Below are 24,767 nucleotides of genomic sequence, written 5' to 3'. Positions count from 1 at the left end.
ACAGACAAAGGGCTAAGGACCCATCCTGGTAGCTCCATTAGCATGCAAGGTTGAATGGTCAAGTGTCATAAACAATCATGGGATTTGGAAACCTTTGTGTTTTTCAGAGCACTCATTAACTCATTGCCAACACCAGGATATACTGTGACTCTCCCCACTTTGCTATGGTTTCTACTGTCAAATTGACCAAATTTCCCTGGAAATATTTATCTAGCTGCCCACTTTCACCCTTAATTTTTAAACCAGAAATGGATAAAATAGTGTATTCACTGGCACATGTTGAGAACAGAACCTTACAAATAACAAGGAATAAAGAAAATAATATCCACTTTTTCGCAACAGGTTTGCCACCAGGACACAGGTGTCGTGAAAACCACCATTAAACCTAAGCCAAAATGGGAAAGGAGAAGACCCACATCAACATCATTGTCATTGGGCATGTAGATTCAGGGAAGTCTACCACGACTGGCCATCTGATCTACAAACGTGGCGGGATTGACAAGAGAACAATTGAAAAGTTCGAGAAGGAGGCTGCCGAGATGGGAAAGGCCTCCTTCAAATATGCCTGGGTCTTGGACAAACTTAAAGCTGAACGTGAGCGTGGTATCACCATTGATATCTCCCTGTGGAAATTTGAGACCAGCAAGTACTATGTTACCATCATTGATGCCCCAGGACACAGAGACTTCCTCAAAAACATGATTACAGGCACATCCCAGGCTGACTGCTGTCCTGAATGTTGCTGCTGGTGTTGGTGAATTTGAAGCCGGTATCTCCAAGAACGGGCAGACCTGTGAGCATGCCCTTCTGGCTTACACCCTGGGTGTGAAACAACTAATTGTTGGCGTTAACAAAATGGATTCCACTGAGCCACCCTATAGCCAGAAGAGATACGAAGAAATTGTTAAGGAAGTCAGCACCTACATTAAGAAAATTGGCTACAACCCCAACACAGTAGCATTTGTGCCAATTTCTGGCTGGAATGGTGACAACATGCTAGAGCCAAGTGCTAATATGCCATGGTTCAAAGGATGGAAAGTCACCCGTAAGGACGGCAATGCCAGTGAAACCACCCTGCTTGAAGCTCTGGATTGCATCCTGCCACCAACTTGCCCAACTGACAAACCCTTGTGTTTGCCTCTCCAGGATGTCTATAAAATTGGTGGTATTGGTACTGTCCCTGTGGGTCATGTGGAGACTGGTGTTCTCAAACCTGGCATGGTGGTCACCTTTGCTCCAGTCAATGTAACAACTGAAGTGAAGTCTGTAGAAATGCACCATGAAGCATTGAGTGAAGCCCTTCCTGGGGACAATGTGGGCTTCAATGTCAAGAACGTGTCTGTCAAAGATGTCCATCGTGGCAATGTGGCTGGTGACAGCAACAATGATCCACCCATGGAAGCTGCTGGCTTCACAGCTCAGGTGATTATTTTGAACCATCCAGGCCAAATCAGTGCTGGACATGCACCTGTGCTGGATTGTCACACAGCTCATATTGCTTGCAAGTTTGCTGAGCTGAAGAAGAAGATTGATCGTCGTTCTGGGAAAAAGCTGGAAGATGGCCCTAAATTCTTGAAATCTGGTGATGCTGCCATCGTTGATATAGTTTCTGCCAAGCCTATGTGGTGTCGAGAGCTTCTCTGATTATCCTCCCCTGGGCCGTTTTGCTGTGTGTGACATGAGACAGACAGTCGCTGTGGGTGTCATCAAAGCAGTGGACAAGAAGGCAGCTGGAGCTGGCAAGGTCACCAAGTCTGCCCAGAAAGCTCAGAAGGCTAAATGAATATTATCCCCAATACCTGCCGCCCCAGTCTTAATCAGTGGTGGAAGAATGGTCTCAGAACTGTTTGTCTCAATTGGCCATTTAAGTTTAATAGTAAAAGACTGGTTAATGATAACAATGCATCGTAAAACCTTCAGAAGGAAAGGAGAGTGTTTTTGTGGACCATATGTTTTGTGTGTGGCAGTTTAAGTTATTAGTTTTTAAAATCAGTACTTTTTAATGAAAACAACTTGACCAAAAATCTGTCACAGAATTTGAGACCCATTAAAAAAAGTTAATGAGAAAAAAAAAAGAAAAAGAAAATAATATCCAGTAGATTCTTTCTGGGCTTCCCAGGTGGTGCTAGTGGTAAAAAACCAGCCTGCCAATACAGGAGACGTAAGAGTCGCAGGTTGGATTCCTGGGTCGGGAAAATCCCCTGGAGGAGGGTACAGCAACCCACTCCAGTATTCTTGTCTGGAGAATCCCACAGAGAAGCCTAGCAGGCTATGGTCCATAGTGTCGCAAAGAGTCAGGCACAACTCAAGTGACTTAGCACGCATGCAGATTCTTTCTGAGCTGCTTCTTGGTATGTAGGCACACTTTAATTGCCTCTCTGTGAGCCCTTTTGCCCTACATTTTCTATTTCATCCCACTGAGACATCTGAAGCACACTCTTCCTCCTGTCTTCCCAATCCCAACCCACCTCGGCTTTGAAAGGTTCATTTCCTACATCGTCAGCCCACAGCCCCAGCCTGACCTTTCCCATCATATCAGTCAATTACGCACTCCACTGCTACGCTGCATTGACTCGTTCAACGTTTCGGTCTGAGCTCCTCGGGGAAAAGACCTTGTCATTTCTACTTTCACTTTGCAAGGTACCACGTGTATTCCCAGCACTGTATAAATAATAAGATCAAGTTAAAGGTGATTCTCTATGTGTTCAAGTTACTAAATGAAAAATGGCACCTTCTATTTCTGATCTTAATGCCCTCACCCACTAACACTCATTTTATTTTCATATTTGGCGAAGAAAAGAAATGTCTTATTTTCATTTAAATTTACGCTAATGATCTTTTGAAATGAGTGAGGGCTACCCTTGAGTTTAAATTTAAACACAAGTTCATCATGAAAAATTTCAAAAGCCTATTTCTTCCTCCAGTAACAAAGTACTTTACACAGTATTTTCTTTACCAACATATAATATGCATGCCTGCTAAGTTACTTCAGTTGTGTCCCACTCTTTGTGACCCTAGGGACTGTAGCCCACCAGGCTTCTCTGTCCATAGGATTCTCCAGGCAAGAATACTGGAGTGGGTTGCCACGCCTTCCTCCAGGGGATCTTTCCAACCCAAGGACCGAACCTGAGTCTCCTGTGTCTCCTGCATTGGCAGTTCGGTTCCTTATCACTAGTGCCACCTGGGAAGTCCAACATGTAATATAAATTTGATAAATGTTTGGACAAAAAAAAAACGAATGAGATTCAATGAAACTTACAAGATTAGGAGATAAGTTGGGTTGGTGATAATTTTCCCATCTTACCCGTCTTACTACCAAAGAATTAGAAGTCTTAAAACTGGTAAGTATCACATTCATGATCTGATCCAGGTCTCATGACTCTTAAGTCCTAGCCAGATTTATTTGATGATCATTTCTCTACATTATCATTTCTTAAACTGTAGTAATTTGCATATCACCAAGATTTTGCCATACCTACATACCATTCACTTTACATTTTTCCTTAAATTATTTCATTTTGATGTATATTACACAACTATGTTTTTTTAATATTCACCCATGCAAATGTTATATCAGTAGATAAATGTTGACACAGGGCCCCTGCCTAGCTCAGAACTTCCATCACCTCCTCCTACTTCACAAACACCACCTCCTCCAACACGTTCATAACCTTCAGATTTAAAAGTGACAATATAAGGAACGGGCTTCCCTGGTGGCTCAGTGGTAAAGAATCTGCCTGCCAATGCAAGAGCCATGGGTTTGATTCCTAGGTCAGGAAGATTCTCTGAAGAAGGAAAATGCAACCCTCTCCAGTATTCTTGCCTGGAGAATTGCATGGATAGAGGAACCTGGCAGGCTACAGTCCATGGAGTCGTAAAAAAGTTGGACACAACTTAACAACCAAACAACAACAACAATACAAGGAACAATTCTCTTTCATGCTGCCAAACAAGCACTGACTTCAGGTTCTCCTCATTCACTGAAATAAGGTAAGGTACAGCTTATATCCTCTATCACTGAATTTACCCAATTCACTTTTAATTATGATAATTTCAGACTTCCCTCAATTTTAACATGGATACTTTTCTAAAGAAACAGAAACAGCAAACTCTATCTATCTATCCATTCATCTAAATATCAATCTATCTATAGGAACTGGCTTATGAGATTGTGGCAGCTGGCAAGAGTGAAATTTGCAGTACTTACCAGTAGACTGGAAATTCTAGCAGGAGTCAGTGTTGTCGTCTTGAACCTGACAGCAGTGCAGTGGTTGAATTCATTCTTCTTTGAGTGAACTCAGTTTTTGTTCTTAAGGTCTTCAACTAATTGGCTGAAGTGCACCTACATTATGGAGAGAAATCTGCTTTACTCAAAGTCTACCAAATGCAAATATTAATCACATATAAAAAATACAAGCAACATCTAGACTGGTGTTTGATCAAACAACCATAGCTTAGCCAAGTAATAAATAAAATTGGCCATTGCACCTTTATAAATATATATAAATACAATTGTTTATAGATAGATATAGATATATATATAAATAAGTGGATATGTGTATATAATGCCTTTCTGTTTAATTCTTCCAATTTCATTTTTAAATTTAAAGGCAGTATGACTTTAAGATACCAGGAATTTAAGAAACTGAATTTGACTGAATTAGGATACTGAATTTGACTCCTTATACTTGCTTCCAATCTGAGTTAACTTGGCTTGTCTAGACTCTATGAATTTATGATTGACATGATAATGTGGTAAGTACAATAGTGGCCCCCAAAGATGTCCACATCCTAATCCTGAAACCCTGTGAATATGTTACCTTACATGCAAAGGGGGAATTAAGGTTGCAGATGGAATTAAGGTTGTCTATCAAGTGACCTTAAAATAAGGAGATTATCGGAAATCCAAGTGTGTCCACTGTAATCACATGGCCCTTAAATGTGGAAGAGAAGACAGAAGAGGAGGACAGAGTGATGATGTACTGTGGACTGAATCACATACTCCAAAAATTCATGCTGACGTCCTAATCCCTAACATGATGGCATTTGGTGATAGGGTCTTTGGGAGGTAATTAGGTTTAGATGAAGTCATGAGGGTAGGCTTCCCCATAATGGAATTCGTGTCCTTATCTCTTATTAGAAACACCAGAGAGCTTGCTCTCCCTATCGTGTAACAGCACAGCAAGAAGGTGGCCATCTGCAAATCAAGAAAAGAGCTTTCACCTATCTGTGCTTGCACCCTAATCTTGGAATTTCCATCCTCTAGAACTGTGGAAAAATAAACATGTGCTGTTTAAGCAACCCATCCTATAGTATTTTACTGTGGCAACCTGAGCTGACTAAGATGGGATGTGAGAGGGACTTGGTCCAACATTGCTGGCTTTGAAGACAAAGGAAGGGGACTGTGAGCCAAGGAAAGCCGGTGGCCTCTAGAAACTGCAAAAGGCAAGGAAACAAATTCTCCACATATCCTACAGAAAGGAACTCAGCCTTCATAACACCTTGACTTTAGGCCTGTGATCTAGATCAGACCTCTGATCTATAGATGTGTAGGCTACTACATTAGTGTTGTTTTCAGCCACAAAGTTTGTAGTAATTTGACAAGATCAGGTATATTCAGAATGGCCCTAGACTGTAGTAATTTGATACAGCAGCAAGAGAAAACTAATACAGATACTAAGAATCAGATGGGCAAGACTGAGCATGTAACATCTCAACAAATTTAAATGTCATAGTACACTTGATTCATGTCAATGTATGGCAAAAACCGCTACAATATTGTAAAGTAATTAGCCTCCAATTAAAATTAATTAATTAATTAATTAATTTTAAAAAATAAATATGTCATAGTTCAGACTACAGTTATTAAAACTAGAGACAAAGATGCTTCAAAAAATTTGCTAGCACATGTCTTATACAAAGCATAAAAGACTCTAGTGATTTTGGTCTGTTGTTTGTATCACTTCAGGGCATATATTTCAAATATTATTAAGAGAATTTTATTGGTGCTTGTATTTTAGTATTATTAAATAATTTGTAAGGTTGAAATCAAGATTTTATTTGCAACTAATTTCTACAGATTTCAAAGCAGTAAATTGACTGCTGGGATATTGATATAATTAACTTTTTAAAAGTCTTAGCCATAGCTCCTAAAATCAGAAAAAAAAAATGATTGTATAAAATTTAATATTTGGTAAATTGTAATAGCCATGCTTACTTTATGCTAAGAACATATTTTTTTTGGAACATATCATTCTACTATAGTAGCCAAAACTGACTAAAACAGACCTAAACTAGGAGTTGGCAAACTTTTTTGTGAAGGGCCAGACAGTAAATATTTTAGGCTCTGTGGGCCACTGCTCACCAGTACATTGTAGCATAAAAGTAATCATGGCATTCCAATGAAATTTTATTTATAAGATTTAAATTGTATATAATTTCATCTATCAAACAATATTCTTCTTTTGATTTTTTCAACCATTTAAAAATGTTTTTAAAAAGCATTTTTAGCTCACAGGCAGCAGGCTAGATTTGTCCCAAAGGACAGTTCGCAGATGTCTTCCAAATTCAACAGATCTTGAGAATGGTAAAAAAAAAAATTGGTGAGCTATGTTCAGCAAAAGATATTCACCTTATAAGTACAGAAAAAGCAATTCTATGATAATGCATACGGATTATTTGAATTATAGAAAAAACTGGCTCTACCGAGTCAGATATATGCCAATATTTTAGTCACAAATTGAAAGTACTTCATTCATTCACCCATTCATTTATTTCTTCAACAGATATTTATTTCATGTCCACTTGGTCCCAGACACTATACAATGTAAGTTGGATAAAAGAGAAAACATTCTATAAATTAATTCCCAGAACATTTTTTTAAAATTACTTCATAATATTGCTTTAACCTGCTTGGGATTTTAAATTTTTTAATTAAACTTTTTTAATTTACAGAAATATTTGTCTTTTGTTTTTATTCATCCAACTCAAGCTATGCAGAACTGCAGTCAATGGTTAACAAGAAGAGATGGTGTCAAAGTCAAAGGTATTATTGACTTAAGTAAAACAAAGAGCTGCTAACATGAGTGACAATGAAACTTCATATTCATATGAGATGAGAAGCCAGTTCATGTTTTATCATGTGCATCAGAGATGGTTTAATTATAAATAACTATAATAGTTTCAGCTAAGGAAAGGATACTTTATTTTACCTTCTCATCTCTAATAGTATGAAATTAATTTTTTGATATTGTGATTAAGTGTAAGTTGGCACCTTTCAGGAAAATAATGGTCACAATGAAGTAATCTTTTGCAATCAGAAACTAGAGCATTGCAGTGACAGTCTAATTATTAAAGTGTATTTACTGACTGCCTCTTAATCAACTAAGAAAACACTCAGAGTGATTTTGAATACATTTGTAAGCTTAGATATGACTTGACATCCTTCATCTTTAATTGTAATGAATTAGAAATAGCTTAAATGTCCATCAGGAAAGGAATATATTTATGAAACAATGGAATATATACATATATACAGTGGAATATATATACAATGGAATATGACATACAAAAGATTATTCTAAATTAACAGTTTTTGTTGGAAAAGATGTCTGCACTCTATTAAAGAGGTTTTTATTTTTAAGGCAGTTTATAAAACAGCATTTATAGTTTGATCTCATTTATTCAGGGTCATACAAATTAGGATATCAACCAATATTTTTCAAATGACTATTTTTGGATGACCACAGTTTGGGTCATTTGATTTTTGCTGTCTTTTCATTTAATCTATTGCTTGAATTTTTTTTTTTTTTTTCCCCAGTGGGAAAGTATTGGGTATTTCTGTGTTAGTGTGCGTGCTAAGTTGTTCTGTCATGTCCAACTCTTTGCAACTCCACCAGGCTCTTCTGTCCATAGGATTCTCCAGGCAAGAATACTGGAGTGGGGTGCCATTTTCTTCCCCAGGGGATCTTCCCAACCCAGGGATCGAACCTGTGTCTTTTATATCTCCTGCATTGGCAAATGGGTTCTTTACCACTAGCACCACCTGAAATAAATAAACAATAAAAATGAGCAAAAATTTTATGATTAAGGAATGATTTATGATACATAAGTGATATTTCTGTAGAAAAATTAATAACAAGTACATATAACTTGTCTATGTTCTACGGATAGGAAGCTTTTACTCACACAGTGTGGATTAATTACAGCCATTGAAATTTACTGGTAACATGAACTTTCTGAGAATGCCAACCCATTCCCATTATCCTGCTTTCAGCAACACTCTTTCACTGGAAACCTTTGAAGAATATTATGAGCCTTGCCTTCCTTTCCATGCCTATTGCTTTCTAGAAGCTTGGCATCCCAGTACTAGGAAGTTTAGGGATGAAGTCCAGCTCACTCATCCTACAAATAAATGAAGGAACTGAGACAGGGAGGTGACATGTCCTGCTCAATGCCTGACAACTAAATCTTGCCAACAGTATCTTGTCAGTCACAGAAAGTTGTGTACATTAAATATGTACAGGTTTTAAAAATATGCAATTATACATCAAGAAAGTGGTTAAAAAATAAACAAAGTCATCTTGACGCCATCATTAAACTTCCTTGGTCTCCTGGAATTCCCACATGAACCCAAACTAAGCATGATCTGGGATGTGTTAGTGTCCTGCATGTAGTCCTAGAGCTCTGGAGTGTTCAAGGCTATAAGGTCAGGCAAGGGGAATACCCAAGCAAGCAACTATGATGCTGATCTGGCAAAAGGAGTTGTGTTAACATGAGGACTCTTAGAGGCAGAAGGTTTTAGGAGAAAGAAGCATTTATGTGTTACAGATACCCAGGCCTAGAAAACCTTGACAATGCTTACACTGTACAGTCCAAGAGAGATTCACGTATGACATTTGTAGCCTCCTATCACTGTAGATGTCCTTTTCATTATAGGGGACTGGAATGCAAAAGTAGGAAGTCAAGAAACACCTGGAGTAATAGGCAAATTTGGCCTTTGAGTACAGAATGAAGCAGGGCAAAGGCTAAAAGAGTTCTGCCAAGAGAATGCACTGGTCATAGCAAACACCCTCTTCCAACAACACAAGATAAGACTCTACACACGGACATCACCAGATGGTCAACACCAAAATCAGACTGATTATATTCTTTGCAGCCAAAGATGGAGAAGCTCTATACAGTCAGCAAAAACAAGACAGGGAGCTGACTGTGGCTCAGATCATGAACTCCTTATTGCAAAATTCAGACTTAAATTGAAGAAAGTGGGGAAAACCACTAGACCATTCAGGTATGACCCACATCAAATCCCTTATGATTATACAGTGGAAGTGAGAAATAGATTTAAGGGACTAGATCTGATAGACAGAGTGCCTGATGAACTATAGACAGAGGTTCGTGACATTGTACAGGAGACAGGGAGCAGGACCATCCCCAAGAAAAGAAATACAAAAAGCAAAATGGCTGTTTGAAGAGGCTTTACAAATAGCTGTGAAAAGAAGAGACACAAAGAGCAAAGGAGAAAAGGAAAAATATACCCATTTGATGGCAGAGTTCCAAAGAATAGCAAGGAGAGATAAGAAAGCCTTCCTCAGTGATTAATGCAAAGAAATAGAGGAAAACAATAGAATGGGAAAGACCAGAGATCTCTTCAAGAAAATTAGAGATATCAAGGGAACATGTCATGCAAAGATGGGCTCGATAAAGGACAGAAATGGTATGGACCTAACAGAAGCAGAAAATATTAAGAAGAGGTAGCAAGAATACACAGAAGAACTGTACAGAAAAGATCCTCATAACCCAGATAACCACGATAGTGTGATCACTTACCTAGAGCCAGACATCCTGGAATGTGAAGTCAACTGGGCCTTATGAAGCATCACTACAAACAAAGCTAGTGGAAGTGATGGAATTCTAAGTTATTTCAAATCCTAAAAGATGATGCTGTTAAAGTGCTGCACTCAATATGCTAGCAAATTTGGAAAACTTAGCAATGGCCAAAGGACTGGAAAAGGCCAGTTTTCATTCCAATCCCTAAGAAAGGCAATGCCAAAGAATGTTCAAACTACTGCACAATTGCATTCATATCACACACTAATAAAGTAATGCTCAAAATTCTCCAAGACAGACTTCAACAATACATAAACTGTGAACTTCCAGATGTTCAAGCTGGTTTTAGAAAAGGCAGAGAAACCAGAGATCAAATTGCCAACATCCACTGGATCATCGAAAAAGCAAGAGAGTTCCGGAAAAACATCTATTTCTGCTTTATTGACTATTTCTGCCTTTGACTGGATCACAAAAAACTGTGGAAAATTCTGAAAGGTATGGGAATATCAGACCACCTGACCTGCCTTCGGAGAAACCTGTGTATGCAGGTCAGGAAGCAGTTAGAATAGTTAGAACTGGACATGGAACAACAGACTGGTTCCAAATAGGAAAAGGAGCACATCAAGGCTGTATATTGTCACCCTGCTTATTTAACTTATATGCAGAGTATATCATGAGAAACGCTGGGCTAGAGGAAGCACAAGCTGGAATCAAGATTGCCAGGAGAAATATCAATAACATCAGATATGCAGATGACACCACTCTTATGGCAGAAAGTGAAGAACTAGAGCCTTTTGATGAAAGTGAAAGAGTAGAGTGAAAAAGTTGGCTTAAAACTCAGCATTCAGAAAACAAAGATCATGGCATCCGGTCCCATCACTTCATGGCAAATAGATGGGGAAACAGTGGAAACAGTGACAGACTTTATTTTGGGGGCTCCAAAATCACTGCAGATGGTGATGCAGCCATGAAATTAAAAGACGCTTACTCCTTGGAAGAGAAGTTATGACCAACCTAGAGAGCATAATTAAAAGCAGAGACATTACTTTGCCAACAAAGGTCCATCTAGTCAAGGCTATGGTTTTTCCAGTAGTCATGTATGGATGTGAGAGTTGGACTGTAAAGAAAGCTGAGCGCCAAAGAATTGATGCTTTTGAACTGTGGTGTTGGAGAAGACTCTTGAGAGTCCCTTGGACTGCAAGGAGATCCAACCAGTCCGTCCTGAAGGAAATCAGTCCTGAATGTTCATTGGAAGGACTGATGTTGAAGCTGAAACTCCAGTACTTTGGTCACCTGATGCAAAGAGCTGACTCATTGGGAAAGACCCTGATGCTGGGAAAGATTGAAAGCGGGAGGAGAAGGGGATGACAGAGGATGAGATGGTTGGATGGCATCACTGACTCAATGGACATGAGTTTGAGTAAACTCTGGGAGTTGGTGATGGACAGGGAGATCTGGCATGCTGCTGTCCATGGGGTTGCAAAGAGTCCGACACAACTGATTGAACTGAACTGAACTGATCTGATCACTGTAGAGGTTATGTTGGAAAATAAAGGTCTGAATTGAATTCCATACTGTATGATGAGGAGAGAACATAAACTTACAGAATGGGTAAAGGAAAACACTCAGTAAAAAGTAATTAAAAAAAACACTAATACTTATAATCTATTGAGAAGCTACCATGTACTTTACATAAACTATCACCCCAAACTTTCATTACAACCCACAACCTCAGCACTTCAGTTGATGCTATGCTGCCTCCCTGACAAGCCAGTTCGGAGCAGTAAGAGGAGGGCTTTGGGAATCACATCACAGAAGGTGATGGAGAAGAAAATAATAAAGGGAAACTTATTCCTGTCAAGTGGTGCTCTGGAGTTTAGGGGGATGAAGACTATGAAAAACCACTGGATATGGTATTTAAGGGCTTCCTTCATGACTCAGTGGCAAAATATTTGCCTGCAGTGCAGGAGACACAGGAGATGCAGTTTCAGTCCCAGTAGGGAAGATTCCCTGGAAGAGGGAATCTTCAGTATACTGAAGCAACCCACTTCAGTATTCTTACTGGGAAATCATCCCAATTCATGGGATCAATAAGAGTCAGAACTGAGCAACCAAACACACATATATGGTGTTTAAAACATTTTCAAAATCCTTTCAGAGTTGTATGCTCCCTCCTGTCATGATACTGTAAAATCTCTACCCTACTTGGTTAACTGAATTTAATTACTAGGACTAAATTGAGTCTATAGTAAGTGTACTATTTTCTGGAAGTAAATGATTCACCTGTATGAGGTATAGGAAATTTTCCAGGAAGATGAGTTGCTACTTAACAAATGCCTTCAACTTATCAGAGCAGTGGTAATCATTTATTACCACCATTTATTACATATATTAATTCATACTGCAATGAGCCCAATCTATAAAGTCTATAAATAAGCTTCATAAGCCATCCCTCATTCTTTTCCTCTCTCCCATCCCTACCTTCTTGCCTGAAGCTATTACAGAAAGCTACTACAGGTAGTCTACAGAAAGGTACAGGTAAAATAATCAACCACTGCAAACGGGATGTGATTCTGGCATGTTTCACTGAAGTAAGACTAGCTCTGAACTGCTTTATGTCTTAAGGAAGTTTGTATTCGTGTACTTGTAAACCTGGTATTATTAATTACCTTCAAGGGTTTTGTTTTTGTTGTTTAGTCGCTAAGTTATGTTCAACTCTTTTTGTGATCCCAGGGACTGTAGCTCACCAGGCTCCTCTATCCATGGGATTTCTCAGACAAGAATACTGGAGCAGGTTACCATTTCCTTCTCCAGGGGATTTTCCCAACCCAGGGACTAAACCCATGTCTCCTTCTTGGCAGGCGAATTCTTTACCACTGAGCTACCTGAAAAGCGTTCCCATTTTCCTTCTTTTCTCTTGTCTATAATATATCTGAATTTCTGATGACATTCATTCTATTAGATGATTCTTAAAACTGTAACATCTTCCACATCTGTGTATAAGTTAATTACCACACTTTTTCTCAAAGTGTAATTCACTGACATTGTGTTCTAGATCAGCACTGGCCAACAGAAATAAAATGCAAACCACATGTGCAATTTGGGAGGGGTGGGGGCGGGTTCAGGATGGGGAATACGTGTATGCCTGTGGCAGATTTATGCTGATGTATGGCAAAACCAATACAATATTGTAAAGTAATTAACCTCCAATTAAAATAAATTTATATTTAAGAAAAAGAAAAAAGTAAAATAAATTTTCATAGTATATTTTATTTACCCAATATATCTAAAATACTGTCACTTTAACATTGAATCAATCTTTTTTTTAATGCTAAGGGGAATATTTTATATTTCATGTACTAAGTTTTCAAAATCCAGTGTGTATTTTATACTTAGAACACATTTTGTGAGGTCTATAGCCACATGTGGCTAGAAGCCACCATACTGGGGAGCACAGCTCTAGATCCTGAATGAAGCTACTAAATGAGATGAGACATTTAGCTGAGTCTTCTATTAAGGTCCTCTCCCTTCTTATCTCCTAACCACCAACACCACCCAATTTAGAAATACAGTTCTTTCTCAGGCCGATCTTCCCAACTGATTAGGAGCTATGTCTTAAACATTTCTGCAATCTCTCTCCCACCTTCCACTCTCCATTATCTCCAAATCCTTCATTTCATACATGGGAAATGGTGCCCAAGGAGGCTGTCAATTGGTCAAAGGTCAAATAGTGGATAGGATCAAATTCAGCATTATTGATGACAAGACTAGAGCTCTTCTGACTTCCTTAAGCATCCAACCATTTCCCTTCCCCTTATTTCTACTTTAGAACTCAGTCACTCTTCTTTTTAGACTCACCAAGAGAAGAGTTGATCTTACTTACCCTTCTTTTCAAACATTAAATTTAGAGACCCAAACTAAACTGATCTTTCGAGAACAACAGATGGATTTAGAAATTTCCCACTGGTACCTGAGAACTGGCAATTTCTGTTTCAGGTTCCTTAAACACAAACTCAATAAAGTTTCCACCAAGGAAGGGAGGAATTGTTATTCACTAGCTAACTTTCTGACTAAGCATTCTACTACATACATTCATTTTCACTAGATTAGATTCCAAAATGCTATTATGGTAACTTCTTCCGGTGCCACTAGAAAATTGTTAATGTTGTTTATTTGCGGTTTGAGATTTTTCTTCAATGAATACATGCATTATTTTGTGCAAGCAAATGATATATGTTAATAACAGATGAATGTCCCTAGTACCTTTTATAAAGAAACGGTCTGATCATGCAGTCCTGGTTTAATTTTCCCAGATCTACAAACAGAAGCTTTAAAAAAAAAATCATTTCAGATTTCAGATAATCATCTAAATACTTTCCAAGGATATAAATGGAGAAAGAATGCAGTTTGAGGCCCTACTGTATAAAGATCACTCATCAGTATAAAATGACTTAATATCCACTTAGATGTCTATCAGTGCAGAACATGACAACACTTGATCCCTTCAGCAATGCTCAGGGTAACCATTTTGTTGGCCTCTCCTCTCAGCCACCAAAAACAAAGAAAAAGCAAAACAAGACAGGTTACAGTCAACTCCTAATATTATACGGCCAAAAAATTGAAAAATAGCACATTTTATGCACTTTTTAAAAATATATTATTTTGTCTTAGGTAATTTTAAAACCTTTTACTAATCATTTTCAATAGACAAAAACGTAAGGTACCCACACATATCAATCTATATTGAATGATTTATACTTTCGCTTTCAACATACAGTGTGAAGGTGGGGAAAAGAGAAAACCTTATATTTTCCTAAAATTTTCATATTCACATACCATGCTACAAGAAAACAAAGTCTGCATGTCTGTAGATAGTATACATAATTTGTATTATTTGGGGTTCAGATGCACTGTTTGGTATAAATGTGGTACAAAATGCAAGCTACATTAAAATAGCTATGTTACTGTTTCAATTAAACTAAATTTCATAATATTTAGGTTCACTGGTGGAATTTACAATTAAAAGGAATAAAGGAGTAAATGTCTTTGCAAGTCAAGTTAAAAGACCAGGTTTTTAGTTTTGTATATTTAGATGTGCATTTTATTTCTCCTACGATAGGGATAGACCTGTAGTTTAGAAGATGCAAAAAATATATCAAAAAACATCCTTACTAACAATGGAATCTAACCACTCTAATGGCAGAAAGCAAAGAGAAGCTGAAGAGCCTCTTGATGAGGGTGAAAGAACTAAGTGAAAAAGCTAGTTTAAAGCTCAACGTTCAAAAAACTAAGATCATGGCATCCAGTCCCATCATTTCATGGCAAATAGATGGGGAAAAAGTAGAAACAGTGACAGACTTTATTTGGGGGGTTTCCAAAATCACTGCAGATGGTGAATGCAGCCATGAAATTAAAAGATGCTTACTCCTTGGAAGGAAGGCTATGACCAACCTAGATAGCATATTAAAAAGCAGAGACCTCACTTTGCCAACAAAGGTCTATATAGTTAAAGCTATGGTTTTTCCAGTGGTCATGTACGGATGTGAAAGTTGGACTATAAAGAAGGCTGAGCACCAAGGAATTGATGTTTTCTGATTGTTGTGCTGGAGAAGACTTTTGAGAGTCCCTTGGATAGCAAGGAAATCAAACCAGTCAATCCTAAAGGAAATCACCCCTGAATGTTCAATGGAAGGACTGATGCTGAAGCTGAAGGTCCAATACGCTGGCCACCTGATGCAAAGAGCTGACTCATTGGAAAAGACCCTGATACTGGGAAAGATTGAGGGCAGGAGGAAAATGGGGTGACAGAGGATGAGATGGTTGGTTGGTATCACCGACTCAATGGACGTGAGTTTGAGCAAATTCCAGGAGATAGTGAAGGACAGAGAAGCCTGGCATGCTGCAGTTCATGGGGTTGCCAAAAGTGGGACAAGGCTTAGTGACAGAACAACAGTGTAATCAATCCCAGTTCTCAGTAAACTGGTGTTTACAGATACAGATTTTGATCTTTCTTGGGGGCAGGGGAGGGGGCTGGGGGAGCAGTGAAACTGAGGATTTGCAAATAAACTTAAGAAGTAAGTGTTTTTTAAAATAAACCTTGAGATCACCCAGTCCAACCTCCTTCTGGGTTCTTTACCACTAATGCCATCTGGGAAGCCCCCTTCATTCTAAAGGAGACAGTAAGCCTTTTGATTTCAGAGCAGAGTTCTTGCTATACCATACAGTATTCTCCACTTTGCTAAAAGGTGGAACCCCTAGAAGTCAATGTTTTTTGTGGAAACCTATTAAAATGATGATACAGTTATGTCTGCCCTGGGAAGCAAAACTTTGTTAGAAATGTAATTCTATTATATTAACATGTTATATTCAACCTCAACTATGTCCAAGGGGAAAAATGTTAAACTAAACTATTGCCTACTCATTTGATTTCCTGCACTAAATGCAGCTAATAAGCAGCATTAGATGGCAAATATTGAAGAAAAATTTGAAGAATATTAACTTAAATGCAGAATTCCAAGTTTATTATCCTTTTTTCTAAAGCTGAGACCATACAAGTATCTAATCACTACATTATGTACCTGAAACTAATATAACATGTCAATTAAATTCAAGTTAAAAAAAGAAAAAAAAAGATGAGCCCAACATCCTTTCATGTCAGCCATGGTGCATCTGTACTCCCTTGGAGCTTATTTCAGTTTTTTGAAATTCTAAGCTGGTTCTTATTTGGTATAGAAGAGATAAAACATTTGAATGATTACTTTTGTTTTGTTTTCAACCCACTGTGTTAAAAGCATGTGGTTACTGTATGTTCCTTTTGTTCTTTAAAAGACTTTACATAAAAATGTTTTGCGACTATAAGGAGTCTTTTAAACTTTGGAGGAAATTACCACAATAAGACTAAATTTGAAAACTCCTCAATTAAAAGACATTTATATGTGGGAAGTGACTATTAAAAAGATTGAGTGGACATACTGACTCCTCTTGATTTCAAAAATATTCTGTATGTATGAGAATTGTCTATGATATAATCCTGAATAGAAAAAGCTGCTGCAGATTTCATTTCACATGTAAAATTTTTTTTTAAAAAAGAGAGCACTCTGGAACAAAATAAAAGTTAACACAATTTACTCCAGGTGATAAGGAAAGAACGTTCAGTTTTTATTTTCTAGACTTCCATATTATTTAAGCATTTTGTGTGCCATATAAAGTGTCATATAAAACATTAGTTACAAATAAAAAATTACACCAAATCAGTAGAGTGAATATTTGAAAAGCTGTTGTTTGGTATTCTACTCTTGGATTACTGTTCTTTCATAATCAAACCTTTGCTTTTCACAGGGTAGATCCTCAGTAAGTACTTTTGAGATTGAACACTGGGTTGTTGTTTTGGGGGTTTTTTTGCCTATAAAAATAGCAGTTTTAGGTGTTCAACCTAATTGTAGCTGCTCAGTGAATAAATGGCAATGTTGAAAAGAACAATTTAAAATGTAGGACTCAGATTAGTGATGGCTCTGGATCCTAAAAGCATCACATAAAATATCGAATGTCGTAACTCAGATCAGATCAGATCAGTCGCTCAGTCGTGTCTGACTCTTTGTGACCCCATGAATCGCAGCACGCCAGGCCTCCCTGTCCATCACCAACTCCCGGAGTTCACTGAGACTCACGTCCATCAAGTCAGTGATGCCATCTAGCCATCTCATCCTCTGTCGTCCCCTTCTCCTCTTGCCCCCAATCGCACAAAGTAAGGACAAATTTGTGAACAAGCTAGAGAGCCTCTTAAAACTCCAGAGTGTAAATTTCCAGTTGATCTCCCTAGCTTCCAAATTTATAAATGAAGAGATTTTCAAAGTATCAGCCAAAGGATTCTAAATCTAGGCCAAAGAACTGATTACAACAAAAGGAGTCCCAGTTAAATACATTTTCTTTCCTTTTTTACTGAACAAATAAGAAAACCTAGATAAATTTGTAATATTGTATTTTTTTCAGAATGTGAATCCAATAATGTTCTTAAAGAACAGATATATTTTCAAGGCAAGTTGTGAATTCTCTTCCTTTTAGCCCTTCAGAAAGTAAGACAAAAGTGACTTTGTATGGCTACATTGTTAGGGGAAGCACACTGATTGAAACCACCCACCCTGGCTAGGCACCACAGTAACCATTTGCATGAGTTGTTTTATGACAGGAGATCCTGATAAGGAATATGGAACTAATAAGCCACCACCAACCGGAAGAGTTCGGGAAAGGTCAAAAGGAGACACCGCATCTGTCCACTTCCCAGAATCCCTCTCGCAAGCATCCATCTTGGCTGAGCCATATGTGCACCGCCAGGAAAGACTCTGAATTAGAATGATTGGCCAAAGACCACCCTGAAACTAATCCCATCACCATAAAACCCAAGACTGCGAGCCATGTAGCAGAGCAGTTCTCCTGGGTTCCCTTATCCTACTGTTCTCCACCCAGGTGCCCTTTCCCAATAAAATTTCTTGCTTTGTCAGCACATGTGTCTCCTCAGACAATTCATTTCCTAGTGTTAGACAAGAGCCCAGTTTCAGGCTCTGGAAGGGGTCAGCATTCCTGCAACAAATGGCGAGTCTGGCGGGGACTCTTCTTTGCCGAGACTGACATCCTGACCACTCAGGGTATTCAGGGGCCAGCTTGCCTGCCAATGGACCAGACCCAGCGGCTGCAACTGGGACCCTTTTGTCCCTGGTCTCCTGATATGGACAACTGGCCAGAGTGCCCCGACCGGGTAAGGAACAAGAGACTTTATTGACCTCTCTCCCCTTCCCTCTCTCTTTCCTCTCCTTAACCCTTCCTATCCTTCCCCGTTTTTCTAGTCCCCTGGTCCTGGATGCAGGAATCTGGTCGAAGGGTCTCAGCCTGAGCTGAGGATTGGAGACTGATCACCTCCTCTTGGCAGAAAACTCCAATTCTGGTTCTAGTCTGGTCTGATTCCTGGTAGGGCTGAGTTCCAGTCCTCCCTTCTCTGGAGGCCCAGGGTAAAGTCCCACAACACCTGGGTATCTGCAGGTGGCAGGAGATGTCTGTAAGGCCACCCCTTTTGCCCCCCCTCTCCCGCCGCCTCCCCCTTCTTCTTTCAACCTGGCTTCCTTTCCTCCCTTTGAAATCTTTGAAGCGGTTAGTACTTGGATCTGAAGTTCTGTGTGTCTATAGGAGGTTTTCTGAGAGACTGTATTCTTGTTTTAAGGGAGTGTCTGATGAGGACTCCCACGTTTATATGTGTGTGTTAACTCTGTGTTCTGTGTTGTGATTTTTGAGGGCCATTTTGCTTTGTCTGGCCACCATTTGATTCAGACCTGCCGCCATTTTGTTAGAACTTGATTTTCTTTCCCTGTGCCTTGAGACCAGGGCTCTCAGGAACACTTATCTAGACCATCTCTAACTCCTGAGACTGAGGGAAAAGGGGGAAAAGACTTTAAAATTTTTATTTATTTCAACTTTTTTTTTATAAACTAGTAAATTTTATATTGTAATATCTAATTCATGACTAAACTTAAAAAATGAAGCTAGATCTTGCACTCTGTCTGTCTAAATATGTCTTGGTATGTCTTTGTCTCTGGGTAATATTTTTGAGGTTAATTTGTAAATGAGCTCTATTATTTGGCTTAAAAAAAGGTAAGTGCTTGCTGCTGCTGCTGCCAAGTCGCTTCAGTCGTGTCCTGCTCTGTGTGACCCCATAGACGGCAGCCCACCAGGCTCCCCTGCCCCTGGGATCCTCCAGGCAAGAACACTGGAGTGGGTTGCCATTTCCTTCTCCAGTGCAGGAAAGTGAAAAGTGAAAGTGAAGTCACTCAGTCATGTCCGACTCTTCGCGACCCCATGGACTGCAGCCTACCAGGCTCCTCCATCCATGGGATTTTCCAGGCAAGAGTACTGGAGTGGGGTGCCATCGCCTTCTCTGCTTACAAATCAAATAATTCTAAATTAAACAATAAATTCCAGGTTCATGTGAACTGGTAAATATTCAGTATTAAATACCTGATACTAATGTTTGTTTGTTGACCTAGCTAATATAGACATGTCTTAGAGTAATTAACATTAAGTAGAATATTTTCATTGTACCTAGGTTTAATATAAGTTAAATGTTATATCTGTTACAAGTTTATCAACAAGGAAATTACCTTGAGTGAAGAAACTTCTAAAAAATGTAAATGAGATATGAGCTTTTATATAAACTCTATTAAGAATAATTTTTCTTTAGAAATATATGTCTAAAATAGTCTCTCCAGATTGGCGTAACTTAAATACCTAAGGGTTGTGCCAAGTGTGCTAAGTGTTGGAAGTCTATTGAATAGTTAGGTCATTTCCAAATAAAATAAGATTTTGAAACATTTACTACTAAACACTAATTTCCTTTTACAGAGAAACTAAAGAGATTTGGGACTATAAATGAATAATGTTTGGTGCCATCCTAAAATGTTCTAAGAAAGCAAGGGTTTTAGAAATTATCACTGGTATTTATGTTCACCAATCTATAAAATGCTAATATAAAAGTTCTTGGTTGTTAAAGGAAAGTAGGAAGTGTGTTTTCAGTTAAAAAAAAAAAAGAAAATGGTATGAAAAAATACTAAAAAGAATTATGCATGATCAGGATTTTCTAAAATTGGATTACAATTAGTTAGATAAATGGATTTTGTTAGAAATGACCCAGTCATAAGAAAACTGGTTAGAGTCAACTAGGTCCAAGATGGCGGAGCTGACTTTCACTAGACCTTGAGCATTGGTATTTAGGCCTATTGTGACATATCAACAAGCTAAATGATACGCCCATCAACATTGACTAAATCTGACCAAATGTTCTAAACCCTTTTAATTGATCTTTTCGATAAAACTTCCTAAATAGAATTCTTTTGAAGCTCCTTTGACCTCTAGCTAACTTTGGGGTACTTCAGAGGGCTCCTGAAACATCCCAAAGAGAGATATTAAACTGTTTATTTGGTTGGTTAAATTACAAGAAAAAGATTATCAAATGAGTAATAAATCTGCTCATGTTATAATGTATGGTAAAATTACTAATACAGATATCCTAGAAGTTATAAGGAGTTCTTAACATTCTGATATGTCCTGGTATTCTAATGGAAAACCTGATGACTTCACAAAAGTTAACAAAATGACTAAATGAACCAGCAAATATGCTTATAACTTTTATGGTTTCTATCTGAAAAATTATGGGTTTGAATCTTACGTTTTCTGGGAGTAGGGAAAATCTTCCTCTCAAACTAATTATGACAATACTTTGGTAAAATTATATATTATAAGCCAAACAGTTATATTTTCTCTCTATCTGACTCCTCCAGAAATTGGAAACTCTTAGGTTTCCAGTTTATCAAATGAGTTAGGAAGGTTATCTCACTAAAAGGTACAAAAATCTCAAGGAACTTTTGAGACCTTAAAAAGGGAAGAATTCACCTAGATTTGTTAGGCAAAATCTGTGATAAGCCTTTGATGTGAGTTTCCCAGCCCTGTTTTATTTTGAAAGTTCAGTCTGAGACTCTATAAATGTTTCAGCAAAATAAAAAGTCTATAATCAATTATGGTTATATAAATCATCAGACCAAAATTAGTGGGAACAGACCTATTTTGCAAACAAACTAGCCTTAATTTGGTTATATTTGATAAAAATGAGGGTAAATTTAGGGAGAAAAAGATATTTCAAAAAAATGTTAAATCCCAGTTTGTTAATGGAGGTCTGCATCTAGTAAGATAGTTCTTTGCTGTTATGTGATATTAATGTACAATCTAATTGAATTCTTAAAGAACACCCTAAGTTTGTTTCTGAAGCTTATCTCAGTAATCTATCTTTGGATGAAGATCAGATGCCTCATGACCTGCAACCGGGACTGGAAAAAGACATAATTTAAGGGACTGTCTCCAACCTGGATGGAAGGACTTTTTTATCAGGTACTCTTAACTAGCTCATGCATAATGAAACTGAAGGGAAATTAACTCTTAGATTAATTCCCACTTCCAAAGGCCCCTACACTGGATTGGTCTATAGAGAAGACAGCTGACCTGATCTCACCTTAAAATGATACTCAAGCAGGAGAAACTACACTACACCCGGATGAGAAGACAATGACATCAGAGGTAGACAGCTTGCCCAAGATGCTGGACCTGATTCATATGATCATTTATGTTTTCTTGACTTCTTAGACCCTTGCATATAAATCAAATGCTTTTCTATCATAGGCCTGATTCTATGCTAGTTTTAGAAATCAGTTCAATTGTTGGGTTTGTAGCCAATTACCTGTGTCTAGTTCTGGGTTACCTTGGTAAATTTCTCTACTACAAGACTCTAACTTGTTGGCCCTGAGAAAATTTACTTAAAAAAAAAATTATAGTCATATTCAGGTCACTGTGATATTACTAGATGGGATCCCCACACCAAGCCAATTAATAATGCCTGCTCTGACTCTGGCCATAAATTTGAGCTTTTTTTTTTATTACTCAAGCTCAATCAGAGCAACAAGAAAAGTTTCAGCAAAGGAGGAAAAAATCTCCCACAATTATGGGATGGATTTATATAGATAACACCAGGCTACGGTAATTTAGGCTTAAAGTCTCCTCTGTGTTGGAAACAATTAAATCATACTAAGGACAATCAATGTACTAACACTAGAAAGCTGGGCTATGTGCCTTATAGACGGTGCCAATATATAATTTCCCTGGAAGATAAAAATCCTACAGAACCGACTAAGTCACATGACCTGAGATATACTGGGCTACATCTAATGGAAGCTCTTAAGTCTTACTTGTGACTTTACTAATACTGCTGGCTATGTTATTTGTATTTTACCTGTTTTACAAAATTGCTGTTTCTTACACTGTCAAATGTGTGTCTAATAGAATAATATATAGTCCCATATGAGATTGATGATGGTAACAGTGTAACTCTAGATGTGGGAAGAAGCAACAAGAGGGAATATTTTCCTGGACCAAAAGGCTAGTAAGACAGGTGGTCCAGAGAATTTTGGATACTGTTTTATGGCCTAGTCCAGTAACAGCACATTGAGTGGCCTGTCAACAAAATCTTTGCCAAACCTGAGAATGGATATTCTCAGCACCATGGGATAAAATGGTCATGAAATGCCCCCCTCAAAATCATGGTCAAGTTTATGAGCAAAAAGGGGCTCTACCAACTGAAGACTGACACTTGCCATCTATATCTACAAAGATTAAATCATGGCCGCTGCAACTGCTGACTTTCAACACCCCTGAAAGGAGTTCAGGGTGAAAATGAGGAATGAGGCACTGTGCTCTGGGAAAAACTGGCAGAACAGGCCTTCAGATAGTTAGATCTTTTCAGAAGAAGATTTTTTGAGTCCCAATTCTTGCATCTTCTCATACCTAGAGAAACACTGATGTCATTAATGGTGAAATCTGCTTTGGCTATTAAGGAAAAGTTTACAATTAAAAGTCAAAATAGAGTAGCTATGATTCAGATATCCTGGGAAATAACTAGGTGATGCTATGGGTGTACTTTCAGATTAGACCTTGTATTGCTAAACACTTCAGTTTTCTGAGTCATGTCAGGCTTGGATGCCACCATTCTCAAAACAATGTCTGCTGGAAGCTAGTAACTAGAACCTTACTTTTTATAAAACTAGGCAACTGGCTACCTGGCTACAGTATCTCTGAAGTGCCAGGTCCAGACTGGGTTTCAGGCCTATTCTTCTAAAAAGAAATGAGATTTATTTTGTCTACTAAATTCCAGTTATCACTCCTCCAACTACTTCTAATTGGGCCTGTTACACCAAAATGGCAGACCAAGGGATTGAGATTTTAATCATACAAGACTCAGATCTAGAACTTGGAACTCAGAAATACTTCCAATTCAGTGTCTATACTCCAAGCTGAGGCAGTTCTATGCTCCATTTTGACAGGAAGTTATCACAGTCATATTTGCCTGCTGCTGCTGCTAAGTCACTTCAGTCATGTCCGACTCTGTGCGACCCCATAGACGGCAGCCCACAAGGCTCCCCCGTCCCTGGGATTCTCCAGGCAAGAACACTGGAGTGGGTTGCCATTTCCTTCTCCAATGCAGGAAAGTGGAAAATGAAAGTGAAGTCGCTCGGTTGTGTCCAACTCTTGGCGACCCCATGGACTGCAGCCTACCAGGCTCCTCTGTCTATGGGATTTTCCAGGCAAGAGTACTGGAGTGGGGTGCCATTGCCTTCTCCTCATAGTTGCCTAGTTCCCTAAATTAAAACTGAGTAGAACTCTGTGGGGCTCTGGAGTAGAGATCTGTTCCGTGTTCTCCATTTCTTGTCTGTAGGATATAGGCTTCATTCAGCCTCCTTGACCTTCTCTGAGTTCCAAAGGGTGGATTCAAACAATTGCTAATCAGGGAAGGAGGGGATACAGAAACAAGAGAAACAATCAAAGGTTGGTACAGCCTCCAGACAGAGTCCTGGTTCCTACTCAAAGAAATATGCACAACAATGTTTCTGAGCCCCCACCCAGGTGGAGGATGGTAACTTCAGACAGAACACAAGATTCCTGGAGCACAGCTCTGTTGCCTCACCACCAACCAATCAAAAAGGGTCACAAACCCTGCAATCCTCACCCCAAATGTTGCCTTCTGTTTCCGGGAACCAGAGATGACCATCCTGTTAGATCTCCTGTTTGGCCCCTGTCTATTTCATCTCTGAGAAGGGCCAACAGTTTCAAACTAAATTGCTGTTATTACAAGGGTGAATGCTGGTTTCAGGCAAAAAATACCTTGACTTAGATCTGGTATAGAGAGACTTCTGCTCTGCTAGGCAGGCCTACGCCCAGGCACAGCAGGAAGAAGTTACAGAAGAAAGAGACCTCCGCCCCAATTCCCAAGAAGAATCTTGAGTACAAAGTCTCTCAGGGGAGTTGTTAGAGGAAGCACACTGATTGAAACCACCCACCCTGGCTAGGCACCACAG

General features: G+C 38.6%; 1 pseudogene; it reads left to right on the top strand.

Annotated features, from left to right (window-relative positions):
* Nucleotides 1–380: 380 nt before the first annotated feature.
* On the top strand, nt 381–2,029 carry LOC133252699 (elongation factor 1-alpha 1-like; annotated as a pseudogene).
* The last annotated feature ends 22,738 nt before the right edge of the window (nt 2,030–24,767 follow it).

The sequence above is a fragment of the Bos javanicus genome, chromosome 8 (genome assembly GCF_032452875.1).
Source record: "Bos javanicus breed banteng chromosome 8, ARS-OSU_banteng_1.0, whole genome shotgun sequence".
Lineage (NCBI taxonomy): Eukaryota > Metazoa > Chordata > Mammalia > Artiodactyla > Bovidae > Bos > Bos javanicus.
This window is presented reverse-complemented; position numbering and strand designations above follow the sequence as displayed.